This window comes from Peromyscus leucopus, chromosome 19, assembly GCF_004664715.2.
Source record: "Peromyscus leucopus breed LL Stock chromosome 19, UCI_PerLeu_2.1, whole genome shotgun sequence".
Lineage (NCBI taxonomy): Eukaryota > Metazoa > Chordata > Mammalia > Rodentia > Cricetidae > Peromyscus > Peromyscus leucopus.
The window spans coordinates 66361893-66375634 of record NC_051079.1 but is presented as its reverse complement, the minus strand read 5'-3'; the positions used below and the strand labels follow the sequence as shown (position 1 = coordinate 66375634).

Below are 13742 nucleotides of genomic sequence, written 5' to 3'. Positions count from 1 at the left end.
AACCCAGAAGACCACAGTCAGCCTCTCCCGGTCTTCTTTCCTAATGCAAGAGCCTTTGATGAGACCTTAGAGAGAAAAAGCCTCTACCTGCCCAAACCAGGAACCCAGGAGCTCTCAACTCTGGGTGTTCTTCAAATAAATTTCTGGCTTGTGGAAAAGCTGCCCTCAGATAACTTTGATTATTTAGAAAAACACATTCCTCTTGTTACATAACCAAGGCTGGAAAAATCATGTTTTACTGTCAGTTTTATTACTCAGGAAATGTAATAATTTCCAGGTTTGAGAAATGCAGTAGGACGTTTTATTTTCCTTGACAAACAGAAATTAAATTGTTTCTATTTATCCTGTATAACATGTTGTTCTGAAATATGTATATATAGCAGGATGGTTAAATTGAGCTGAATAGCATATCCATTAGCTCACAGACTTGGAATTTTTGTGAGGACATTTTTGAAAATTTTCTTTTAAATATCACATTTGCTTTATTGACATTTCCTGACCACTTCATTTGCTCTATGGCTCTTGATTTCAGCTTGAGGAGTCTAACTCCTGGGCTCGTGTCGGTCCTGGCTGACTTTTATTAGTCCTGAGCTCATGAGAGTTTCCATGGTTGTGGCTTATTTGCACATTTTTTAGATGCATTTTTAATAATTTTCCATACAATATATTTTAATTATATTCTTCCCCTTCCCCCAACTCTTCCCATATCCTCCCTACTTTCTTACCCACACATCTTCATGTTTTTTCTCTCTCAAAAACAACAGAAAAAAAAAACTTGAAAAAAAAGAGACAAAAGATAGCAAAACAAAACAGCAGGTATACAGAAAATCATGGAGTCTGTTTTGTGCTAGCCAACCGCTCCTGGGCATGGGGCTTTCCATGGAGGGTGGCTGATGTACCCATTGAAACTCAGCTAGAGAAAACTGATCTTTCCCTTCCCCAGCAGCTGTCAGTTGAAAACACCTTTTTGGTTAGAGGTGGGACTTGGTGTCTACTTCCAGCTTTTGTCTGATTTAAAGCTGCGCAGGGTTTTTGCATGTTGTCTCGGTCCCTATGAGTTCATATATGCATTGGTCCTGTTCTGTCTGGACGACACTGTTCTTTTGGAGTCATCTACCACCTGTGGCTCTTAGAATCTTTCCACCTCCTCTTCTACATAGATCTTGAGTTGTGAGAGGAGGGGATTGATAAAGACATTCCATTTAGGACTGAATTCTCCAAAGTCTCCCACTTTCTGTACCTTGTCCAGTTATGGGTCTCTGTGTTCATATTATGTACCACAAAAAAGAAGCTTCTCTGATGAGGGTTGGGTGAGGCACTGACCTGTGGGTATAGCAGTATGTCATGCATAGCCATTTTAGTGCTATGTTTCTTTAGCAAAAGAATGGTGGTAGTTTTTGTTTGGTTTGGTTTGGTTTTGGTTTTCTCCCTAGGGCCTATAACCTATCTAATATCAGGTTTCTGGCCGCTTTAGCAGGGCCAAGTGGATTCTTTCTCATGAAGTGGAGCATACATCCACATGAAAAAGTGCTTGGTTACTATCATAATATTTGTGCCACAATTGCACAAGTCTATCTCACAGGCGGGTCACTATTGTAGGTCATGGGGTTTATAACTGGGTAATATTTATGATTTCCATACTTGTGGCCTATTTATACATTCTTTAAGTTTAGGGAGGAAATCAGATTCTTCAACTTCTTAGTCCAAATTAGGACATTTTTTCCCCTAGTGAAAATGAAGAAACAAGCCACTTAAAGACAAGGATTATGTCCCTTCACCTTTGCCTAAAGGACCTACATAGGAACTTCCTCTGTTCTCCCTGTCACTGCTGGGCATCCAGACACTACCATGCCAAGATATATTTCTAATATCCTTGGGAGAGAAAGTCTGCCTCAAAGAAGTTACAGCACAAAGACTTTCATTCCAATTCCTGGGAACACTAAGTTGTTGTAAGAACCCAAACAGCCTCATTTACCTCATCCATAAAATATGGTTGGTGTATATTAGTGTTCTGGGATATTACATTAAAGGTGATACATGTAATCCTTTCTAAATTCTATGAGGAAACCATGGGCAGTTAGTTGGCCCTGAGATAACCACAAAGATTTTATTAGAAAATGGCTTCCCCTGTAAGGCACCCCTAAGGTACCCCTGAGGGATGACTTTTTATCACTAGGTAGCACCTACATGTCTATAATTTAAAATAAACAAACAAACAAAGCAAAGCAAGCTCAGGCAAGACTGGACTACTTTCCAGTCTTCCTTCGTGACCATAAACTATACAATGAACAGCATCCAAAGTCATTCCCACCAGCATGATCTAATGCATCCCTGGGCAGTCTGCAAAATGTCCATGTAACATGGGTGCTAAGGGGGCCATTCACTGTCGTGTATCCATCTCTAACATTGAGTGTTTGTGGGTTGCACTCATCTCGGTGTCCAGTATTCCTGCTTCTCCAGGAGATGGAGGAAGTTGAGTTGATGGGACTTGTCACTGGTACCGTGATGCCTGGCCCTTTGCCAGTTTTACGCTAATGCTTCCTCATCCCTATATTGTTTGACAGTGGTATGTATGGTTTCAGGGTCCTCCAAAGTCTTTTTTCACTACAGTTGCTCAATAGATGTGTGAGTAAAGAAAAGGACAGGCGAGTGAATATATGAACGATCACGATGTGTCCGTGCAGTGGTATCAATCCATTACTTGCACTAAACAAACCATGAGAATTGAATTAATAAAGTAATGCAGTTTGGGGTTTGTATCATTAACTGTCCCCACCACACTTGATTATTGTCAACTCTTCAAGTGTGGTGGGGCACACCTTTAATCCCAATACTGGAGAGGCAGAGGCAGAAGGATCTCTATGAGTTTGAGACCAGCTTGGTCCACACAATGGGTTCCAGGCCAGCCAGGAATATATAATGAGACTCTGTTCAAAAATAAAAAAATAAATAATTGATATTTGTCCTCCATAGAAATCAGATGCCTTTCCCTTCCTATCTCCATTTGCCTCATTAAACTACTTGTTTGGTGTCTACATATTGTTCACTCACCAATGAAATATCTACTCCCAGTCACTATTGTATTCAGCTGTCACCACTTTCCAAAATCTCTTCTTTTCCATCCTGTGTTCCAACATTTCTTAATCTGTGATTTGGTGTTTGCATAAAGTCCTTCAAAAAGTATGAATACCTAGCTTGTGAAGTCAGGAAGCAACATCGGAAATCCCACTACAGATTGATAAGAATCCACACAGGCAGAACACACAGATAGGCAGCAGTTTATCTTGAGGATGCTCTGGCTTGCTCAAGCCCTTATCTGCAATGTTCTGCAAATAGTGAGCTAGCTTAATACACACAAAAGATTTTTTTTAAAAAAAAAAAACCATGACTTCAATATGGAATTAGGTGTCTTCTGACCAAGAACCTTAACTTACACCTTAATGTTTCCCCCATTAAGCTTAGAAAGGAACTTCTAAAGCAAGAAGTGTAGAGAGAACAGAGAAGAGAGAAAGAAAATAGGAATTATATAAGTCAGGACAAGCAGGTAAGCCTCTTCATCAGGGATTTAATTTCTGAGCTAGATTTACAAAGGTTTTTTTTTTTATCTGATGATCACATCCTCATACCCACAGGGGACAGTTTTTGTCCCTTGAACCCAACTTGTGCAATAAAAGACAAGCCATTACAACTCCATGCCCAGGTGTATCTATAGAGCAAGCTTCCTAACTACTCACTACCCCAGCTCTTTGTACCCCTGCACACTGAGGACAAGCCACCTCATTTACAACATTTCGCCTTCCCACCCACTCAGAAAACCTGCATGCAAACCACAGATATTCTTGCCTTTCCTAAACACACCTTCAGTTTTCACTTGGCTGATTTCTGTGTCTTGTTCCTTCTTCCCAGAATTTCTACCATGCTCCCTCTGCCAAGGCTTCCAGGTGGTTTAAGACCCAAGTCAGATATCATGTCTCAGTGATGTCTTCCCTGCTCCAATGGAGAAGTCACTCCTTATCTGTAAAGCCACATCCCTTATACCTGACCTTGTGGTACTTATCCAAAGACTTATCACATCAACGGCTCTGCATTTTCCTTTGGCACTTTAGAACAGGAATTTGTCTTTGGACCTTCATATTTAGGTCTGAGGTAAAGGTAAAGTGCTCATTGCATGATGGAGTAATGGGAATTCCTGAAAAGACTCACTCACTAGCTTAGACAGCTGTGGTTTGAACCTTAGTAATAGAAGAACAGAGCTCAGCCTTTAACCATGTTAAAATGCCTCTCCTCCATAAAAATTATCTCACTGTTCACACTGTAGCCTTTACTATGGTATCTACATTAATATAAATTCTTATTCTTTCTTTTTTCCTAGACAGGGTTTCTCTGTGTAGCCTGGATGTCCTGGAACTTACATTATATATGTTTGTATTGAACCTAAACAATAAATAATTCCATTATTTAACTAATACATTAGAATATACTAGTTAAAATCGCAGCAGTAAATCTCTAGCTTGGTCCCAGGGGCAAGGGAAGGTAATGTGGGTGGTCTTTTCCACTCAGGGTAGATTGTTATTTTTATTTAAATTTCCCATTTCTGAATCTTATTTCTTCAAGTAGGCAGTCAGCTTCCCTAAGAGTGGACTGTTCTTACGTGTTGAGGACCCCCCAGAGGACCTGGAATTGCTGTGTTCACAGTAGGCGAGAAAACTCCTCTGGCTGAATAACACATGAAAAAAACTGTTTTCCATCAGCTAGCAATTTACTGAAAATGTAGCATCAAGTTAAATATTTGGGAGTTAACACAACTTTGCTTCCTGGGGCCTCTGCTTTCAAATAGGATGGCTGAGATGGGGCAGTCGCTTGGCCAACAACTCTTCCTCAGGTTGTGAGCATTTCCACAAGTCGTTTGGTAGCAGCTTCCAACCTAATTGCCTTTAGTTTCTGCCCCCTGTGCTGAAGACTGAACCCAGGGACCCACACATGCTGGGTGATTCCTTTACAACATCCCAGGTTCCCTAGACCTACCCTAGCTGGCCTATTCTGAGCATGTTCTCTGCCACAGCCACCAAGTAAGCATTTCACAGGCATTATCAGTTTAATCCCTATCGCAACCTTTCAAGGGAGATAGTTTATTAAACTTTTTTTCTTACAAAGTAAGGAAAGTGAAGCTTTAAAAGGTTAAATCATTTAAACGAGGTCAACCACCTAGTTAAGTGATAGCGAGTGGATTTTTAACCAAGGTCCCTCTGGCTGTAGGGTCACAATCTTATCCCCAGCTTAAATCTCCTTTCCCTTGAAGTGGTTTATTCCCAATTATGGGCTCACACATTTGGATTCTGCTTCCTGCATGAAATGTTCCTCTTTTCATATCTTTGCCTTCTCTTCCTCCATTCAGGCCCCCCTTTCTCTGGGGTAAAGCTTATAAATTGTCACAAATGCTTTTTATTGTGAGCTAACATCCCATGCTCCCCTCTCCAACCCCTATGACCTTGAGTAGTTGGAGACTGCTTCTGGGGATGTGTTGGTTTCCTTCTTGAATGTCAGATTGTCTTTGGAGCTCTTTGGTCTTCCAAATGGAGACCAGAGTACAGAAGTTCCTGTTACCTTCCCTCTGTCATGACAGGGCTCCGGGTCATGAAACTGACTCCTGTCACTCTTTGAATGCAAAATGTAATAATCTCACAAAATGTAATAATCTCTTCGCTAGTGCCAAGCCTCTGTCATAACAGTTTCCCCAATGCTCTCAAGAGTAACCACAGGTTCTTCATCCACACTGGCTACATCTGGAAATCCCCCTACTATTTTCTGCATGACTTAAAGACCTCCCTAAATACGTCAACTGTTGAAATACTTCCCTTTTATCTTAAACCGTACTATCACTCATGCTACAATATGAAGATGTGTTATCAGTTAGCACTGCGTACCACAGAGTAATTTGAATCAGTGCAGGCATCCCTCTAATCAAACTTACTTTAGACCACTTTGGGGGCTAGGCAGTACTAGAATTACCTTAGAAGACGGTTGAGAAAATGCATTGCATTCATTTCTTGAACAGGGCCTTGCAGAATCAACCAAGTACAAAGCAATGTTGAGATGCATTTAACCTCATTAGTTTCCGGAGGACCGACTACCTCCAATCCATCAGAGTTGAGCTACATTAGCGAGACTCAACTATTTCCAAATCTCATTTACATAATGGATGAGATGTGAAATGAACCCGATGCAAGAGGAGCCACCCAGAGGCACTAAAGTTTATCACAATATGTAAGAATTCTTTTAGATCATTGCATTAAATTCCCACTAACAAGATAACAAATTAATTGCCTTTATTACTGGACTAGTCCAAAGTCTATTGAGTAGAGTATCAACCTAGAAAAGCAGCTGGGGTCCACGGATAGGCAGAAAGGGTGAGTATGGGAAGAGGGTGAGCATTTCCTTGATTTTTCTCTTGCCCCTTTAAGAAATTCCAGGCACCTCTGTAATCTGATGGTGGACTTTGGCTTTATTAGTGAGGTAGGCAAGGATGAGTAAATCAACTGTATCAGACAAGCCTCGGGACATCCAGAAATTGATCATTCTGCCGAAATAAGCACTCTGTGTTTATTAGCTGGGAGTTCATCGCTATCGTTTCTCCTCATCCAATTCCTAAGAGATTTCAAAGCCATCATCATGGTATTAGCTCGTTGAACTGAACTACTAGAGATAAAGATTAGGAGATCTATCTAATGACGGTTCTGAGGTTCTGTGATTCTGTTTTTTTTTTTCCCCTTCCTTTCTTCTATTGCAAAGAAGAGAGCCTTCCTAGTCTTTGTATATATGTACACACCTGCACACAATCACAATATGTTTGTATCCAGGAAGATGAATTCAAATAGTGGAATAAAGTAGATGATTTTAAGAAATTCTTTAAAGGTCATAAAACAGTGAATTCTTCTTTGCTGTCCATAAAGAGGTGACCACCTAACAGAGGGAATATACGTTACATTGATTTCTCCAGCAAGAGACAATGGGCAGTGTTGCATTGAGAATAATTAGATTCAATCATCACGTTTATAATTAAAACCTCCATCAATGATTAGACATCTAGATATGGCCAGGAGGATGACTGCATACAAAACTGATCTCTCACAAACCAGTAAATGTGCATTTATCTATTTATACCTATATTTATCAACACACATCACTAAGCTCCTGATATCAAGCTTTTTCTCAGTGTGCCTTCTAAATAAGCAGTAATCAAAATGCAAATAAGGTGACCCAGTTAGCAGCACATGGAGATCTGTATTGCCACCCAGATGTGCTGTGCAACTGTGTGCTCTAGAAGTAGAAGGAAAGACACCACAAAAGATGCTTACACTAACTGATGCTGATTCAAAGCCCTGCACATTCTGGAGACACCAGAGAAGAATCTTCCAGAAACAATGGCCCTCTAGTGTGTATCACAACTGTTATTGTTTGTTTGGTCTGTTTCTAAGCTGCCCTGTGAATATAGACTCACAAGCATGCACCAGGGGGCCGAGAAAACTTGTTCTGTGGAATTTGAATCTTCAGCCCTTGAAGCACATAGCCAGCATGCTGGACTGAGATGATGAGAGGGTATTTTGCTGCAATCAGAGGACAAATGTGTTTGGTTCGCTAGTGTGCAACACTGGGTAAAACAAATTGCTTTCTCTCAGCGGGGTAGGGCCCAACTGATTTCCATCCAAAAGAAGCTACTTTGCCTTACTTGACCGAGGTCCCTGTGTATTCTTCAACAGCTTACTGCAAAGCTTTATACACAGTTCAGTAGTAAAATTGTAACTGACCTGCTCTCCAAGGATATCAAGAATATACTAGAAGCATTGTACTATTAAATTGGTTTTAATTACATGTGTGGATTTGTTCCTCCCTTGTTATTACCTTTTGTAAATCCCCTTATTATATTTTCCATAGAACAGGCAACCCTATTGTCTGCATTTTTTAAAACATGGATGAAATTACATCAGCATTACATTGGTTTTATCTGCCCTTTGTCCTTTTGCGGTGTGTATGGTGTGTGTGTGTGTGTGTGTGTGTGTGTGTGTGTGAATTTAGATAAGGATTTATGTCAGAACCCAAAAGTATCTGTGAATCTTAATCAGGATGCAGAATTTGTTCTCTGTCTATATGTTAATTTTTTTTTAAAAAAAAAAAAAGGTCTGATGTCTGAGCTATAGGATGATTCCAAAGCCTTGTAACTTGGAATGTTTCTTTGCAGTTTTGGTAGTAGCTTGGTCTTCTGGATGGTATCACTGAACATTTACAGAAATCCCCTTTCTGTTTGCAAAACTTTCCCACTACAAGACCAAGAGAGATTTAATTCTGAATTATTGTAACGTAGCCATAAAGTAAAATACACTTTCATGTAAGCCTGTCCACAATTACAACAGATGCAAATGGTTCCCCTTTCAGTCCATTTATGAACTTCCAAAGCAAGAGAAGTAAGAACAAATCCTACTGTTTTGAAGTGTCTCTGACATGTGAAAGCTTAGAATCAGAACAATGGACTAGAATAGATTCTGGCCAAAGGGAAGAAGCAGAAGCATCCCTGACAGTATCCAGCTTCATCCGGCAAGCGTGGGGAAGAGCCAGTGGCTCGTAATTACGGTCTCGTATTTCTCATCTTATCAACATACTTACCTCTAATGTGATTTATCGACTATACATAATCACTGAACAATTTATTTGTGTCTGTTTCATACTGGAAATACATTTTTAAAAGGCTGAGGTCAATGCATCCTGAGGAATCGAAATGGTGCAGGGCACACACATAACTTAAACATGAGGAGTGAGTTTTAAAGAGCGTGTGTTGCTAAGAAGGAGAAATAGTTGACATAATGAATACTTGGGACGGCGAGGCACTGTAGTAAGGGTGTTTTTGCACTAATAATAGTTTTCCCTCGTTATTGCATCACATTTCTACAAACTTAGTGGTTTAAACGAGGAAGATGTTTCATATGGCATTATTGGAAATCCAAAGTCCAAAGTAGGTCTCCCTGAGCCAAACTCAAGTGTAGGATATATCCTGGAAGCGATATTTTAGTGATTTCCTGCTTTTTTTTGTAAAGGCATCTGCATTCCTTAGCCTGTGGCCTCCTTTCTTGTGTCTTAAAAGCCAGTGGCAAAGCTTCTACCCCAATTCCCCCGTCATCTCGTGCTGTGGGACGGTCTGTATATCAAATCTGTTGCTCTGATTGGTCAATAAATAAAACACTGATTGGCCAGTGGCCAGGCAGGAAGTAGGTGGGACAAGGAGAGAGGAGAATTCTGGGAAGCGGAAGGCTGAGGCAGAGAGACACTGCCAGCTGCCGCCATGACCAGCAGCATGTGAAGACTCCGGTAAGCCACCAGCCATGTGGCAAGGTATAGATTTATGGAAATGGATTAATTTAAGCTATAAGAACAGTTAGCAAGAAGCCTGCCACGGCCATACAGTTTGTAAGCAATATCAGTCTCTGTGTTTACTTGGTTGGGTCTGAGTGGCTGTGGGACTGGTGGGTGACAGAGATTTGTCCTGACTGTGGGCAAGGCAGGAAAACTCTAGCTACAATCACGTGAATTTCTTCGTGTTCCTTACCGCATTGCTTTCTTGTGATTACGTTGTGGCCATTTGGATGAATACGTACATTTTTCCAGTTTGGGGGTTAGCTGATTAGAAGTATCCATGCTAGCTGTCTCCAACCTTTAGTTCTCGTTTGCATTGTTACAGAAAGTATGTACAGGTTCTAGGAATTAAGATGTGGATGGTTGTTGAGGGAAGAAATAAAAATGGTTTTATACTGAAGAGAGGAAGTCATCCCCTGTCTTCCTCTCTACCAGTATAAAACTTGCTTATTTCTCACAATGACCCCATTTAAGTGACAAAGAAACCAAGGCCCAGAGCTAACATGACTCCCTCCAAAGTCACACAGCTAGGAATGCTGTGAGGTATTACTCTAGAAAATATATTTGCACTTCTATATTATGTCAAACAATGAATTTTAGATATTAAGAATTTGTGGTTTAATTAGTGAAAGCAACTTTCAAAAGGTTTGGGCCTTGAAGAATAGGTGTGTGGATTGTATTTATTTATCCATTCAACAAACCATTTTAAGTAGCTCATATATATTAAACTAAGTCATGAGGAGCCAAACGAAAGGCATGATTTTTCACTGTTAGTATTTTGTAGACACCTAGAAGAATTGGCAGAGAATAAAGAAATAATTACAGGTCAAGACCTGGGTCCTATGTCAGAAGTATGCACAGTGAAACAGCAGGCTGGGGAAGAAATGCCAAGTCCACCTAACTACAGATAGGCATTGGAGTTTGCTCTGCTGCCTTTCCCGATACATCACCCTGTGTTTATTTCATATATAACTTGTGTGAAAACTTCTCTCAGCTACAGAAAGAATTATGGTTTTGCTTCTGTCCTTATCGTTTTCTTACTCTACCTGGCTGTCTCTCCACTTCCAGTTACTGAATTCTATCCACATTTCAAGACCTTTGAGTGTATGTCTATTGTAAAAAGGTGATCCCATTCAAGCAGAGTTAAAGTCACAGAACTAATGGTGTCTGGCCCAGGCATCCTCCCCAGGAGCTGCATATCAGTAAATAGATTGGAGGTGCAGCCTCTCAGAGACCACACAGATTTTCTTTGCCTTCTGATTTACAGTAGACTCACCTGGCCACCTATCTTGTCGGGCTTATCAGTTTTGTTTTGTTTGCTTGTTTTATCTCATTCTCCTTGGCTAAACTACCTCTGTAAGACAGATATCAAACTTGCAAGTTCTGGTAGTTACCTCTGAAGTAATTGCTGGCTTCATAGAATTGATTCTAGGCCTGCCGAATAGTACTATACTTAAGAGCGACCTTGCCTAAAGTGAAGTAAAACTTACCTGGCACAAAATTAGTGATGATAAGGTCATACCTGTTGAATAGGTTGTTTGGTGTGTATGGACACCTTGCTTGAAAACCAGCTTGTATTCCTCTCTTCAAGACCTGAGGCCCCAAGGCATCTGTACCAGCTTGTATTCCTCTCTTCAAGACCTGAGGCCCCAAGGTATCTGTACCCAGGAGCTGTGGTGGTATTGTGTTCCCCAAAATATTGTGCACCCTAATAAACTTATCTGGGGTCAGAGACAGAAAAGCCACTAGATACAAAGGCTAGAAAATGGTGGCACTCACACCTTTAATCCTAGCATTCCAGAGGCAGAAATCCATCTGTTCAAGGATACAGCCAAGCATGGTGACTCACACCTTTAATCCCAGAAAGCCAGCCTTTAATCCCAGGGAGTGGTGGTAGAAAGCAGAAAGGTATATAAGGTGTGAGGTAGAGAAACTAGAAGCATTTGGCTGGTTAAGATTCAGGCTTTGAGCAGCACAGTTCAGCTGAGAGCCATTCGGATATGAGGACACAGAGGCTTCCAGTCTGAGGAAACAAGATCAGCTGAGAAGTTGGCAAGGTGAGGTTAGCTGTGGCCTGTTCTGTATCTCTGATCTTCCAGCTTCACCCCTATACCTGGCTCACAGGTTTGATTTTATTGATAAGAATTTTTAAGATTCATGCTACAAGGAGCCATATCTTCTAATTTCCAAAGTTCACTCTTTACAAAACTCAAGATCCATGAAGCTATATCCACCTGAATGTGATGCCCCTTTTCTAACGATGTCATGAATAGTAGAAATTCTGCCTCGTGATGGCTAATATCCACAAGCCCTTTATTCCTTGCCCTCATAAAAACTAATGACTATCCTTTGCCCTACAGAAATCATTAGAGCATAACTCCTTTAGGAAAGGGAAACTTCATTTTGATCAGTGCCATATTGCCAGCAAGACAGATATTTGCTAAGTACTTGTGAGTTAATGATCAACACGATGCAACAAATAAATAAATAAAACTTTGGGGTCAGAGAAATGACTCAGCTGGTGAAGACAGTTGCCATGCATATCGCACATCTCACCACAACCCATATAAAAGTGGAAAGTAAGAAACAACTTCATAAAGTTGTTCTCTGATATCTTCATGTGTGCTGTGGCATGTACATGCACACACATAGACACACACAAACATGTGCACATATACACCCACACATACATGCACATACACAATACCAAGCATAAAGAATATTTTTAAATAAATAAGATAAAACTTACTGAGTTTGGCACACATACACACAAATATGATGTCATAGGGCTTAAGGAGTGCTATAACTGCATTCAGTTTCTTCTGTAACATAAATTCCCACTGTTGTCCATGAGTAAAGTTCATTTCCACACTACATAGGAGAAAAACAGTAGAATTTTAAGTGGCAACTGGTAAATAAAAAAGCGAATGAGTGTTAAAGTCTTAAAACCCAAAAGATCGTGCATTGAGAAATTAAAAGAGCTTTGAACTGAAACATGGATTTTAGCGTCAATTCATTCACATGCATGGTCTATAAGCATGGGTTAGTCATCTGGTTCTCTCTGCCTCTGTTTGCTTGCTGGTGGACTGGAGGGCTTCCCATGTACATCTCACCATCCACTAACAGCATATTGCGTGTCAAAAGTCTTTGCAAAAATTAAAAGCTACTAAACTGCTCAATGGATTTTAATTCCCCATTCATACCAAACTCTGTATTCTGCAGACTAGGTACAACAGGTCTGGGAGGTGACAGAAAGGGACAACCATCCCAGTGACATTACTTCCATCCCACCATGCCAGCATAGACATCAGCTGCAAGAAGCGCCTGCATTTACAATATTTAGAATTTGCAATTAATTGAGCTATTCAGCAAGCCTACAGGAGTCAAGTTCCACCTGCCAGATACAATGCACTCTACAGTGGATGTACCAAAATGAAATGGGTGGGATCCATCCATGATGAGTTGACAGTTCCTTAAGGAAGCCATGTAGAGGACCCAACAGTGAGATGATGTCTCCAGATTATGTCATTGTGTGATTTTAGAACAATCATATGACCTGTCTCGAACCTCTGCTTTCTCATCTATTAGAAAGGGGAGTGTACAATAGACATCCCATGAAGGGCATTTATTTATTTGTTCCCCGTAAAGAAATGAGAAATGAGCGATAACCAACTTTATGAACCTGAGAGCAACATACAAATTACTTAAGAGGAGGTTGAGTTTTACTTGCCAAGGTCACAAAGCTCATTAAAGGGATCCTGAGAAAGCCAGTCACCATAGACCCTGCTTTCCACCATGACCCTTGTGACCTTGAATAACCTGGGGAAGAGGTAATTGAGCAGCAACTTCTACTTCAGAAGGAAGAGAATCAAAATATTGAAGCTATTGACTCACCCGTAAGGCAGTAAACAGTGCTTTGGTCCCTGACCTTTCCGCATCCTGGGGCAGTCAATAGCCTGGCCACTGGATTCAGCGCCTGCCAGTGATTTTGATTGGGAGTAGTTTAACCTTGAACTGAGCTCCAAGTAACCAAGGCAACAGGAAGTCGGTTTCTGCATCTCAGGAGAAGAATCCATAAATCAAGTCCCTAATGCAAACACGGTGCACAGGTGGGGGTTTGAGGGAATAAGTGGTCTGAGAAATTACCCTTGAAAACTAGTGGCTGTCCCTTGGTGGACTCCAGCATAGCTACAAAGAGTCTGTAAAAACTTATCAATAGAGGTCAACAGGTTTTTGTGAAATATTTTCATGTAAGTAACTTACATTTTCTCCCAGGTCTGTCTTTGAATTATGAGCAGATGTTAGATTAAGGAAGTTATCACTGCCAGTCTTTCTGCCTT

General features: G+C 40.7%; 1 protein-coding gene across 1 annotated transcript in view; it reads left to right on the top strand.

Annotated features, from left to right (window-relative positions):
* Setbp1 (SET binding protein 1) overlaps positions 1-13742 on the top strand; it is a 363269-nt gene that overhangs the window by 310104 nt on the left and 39423 nt on the right.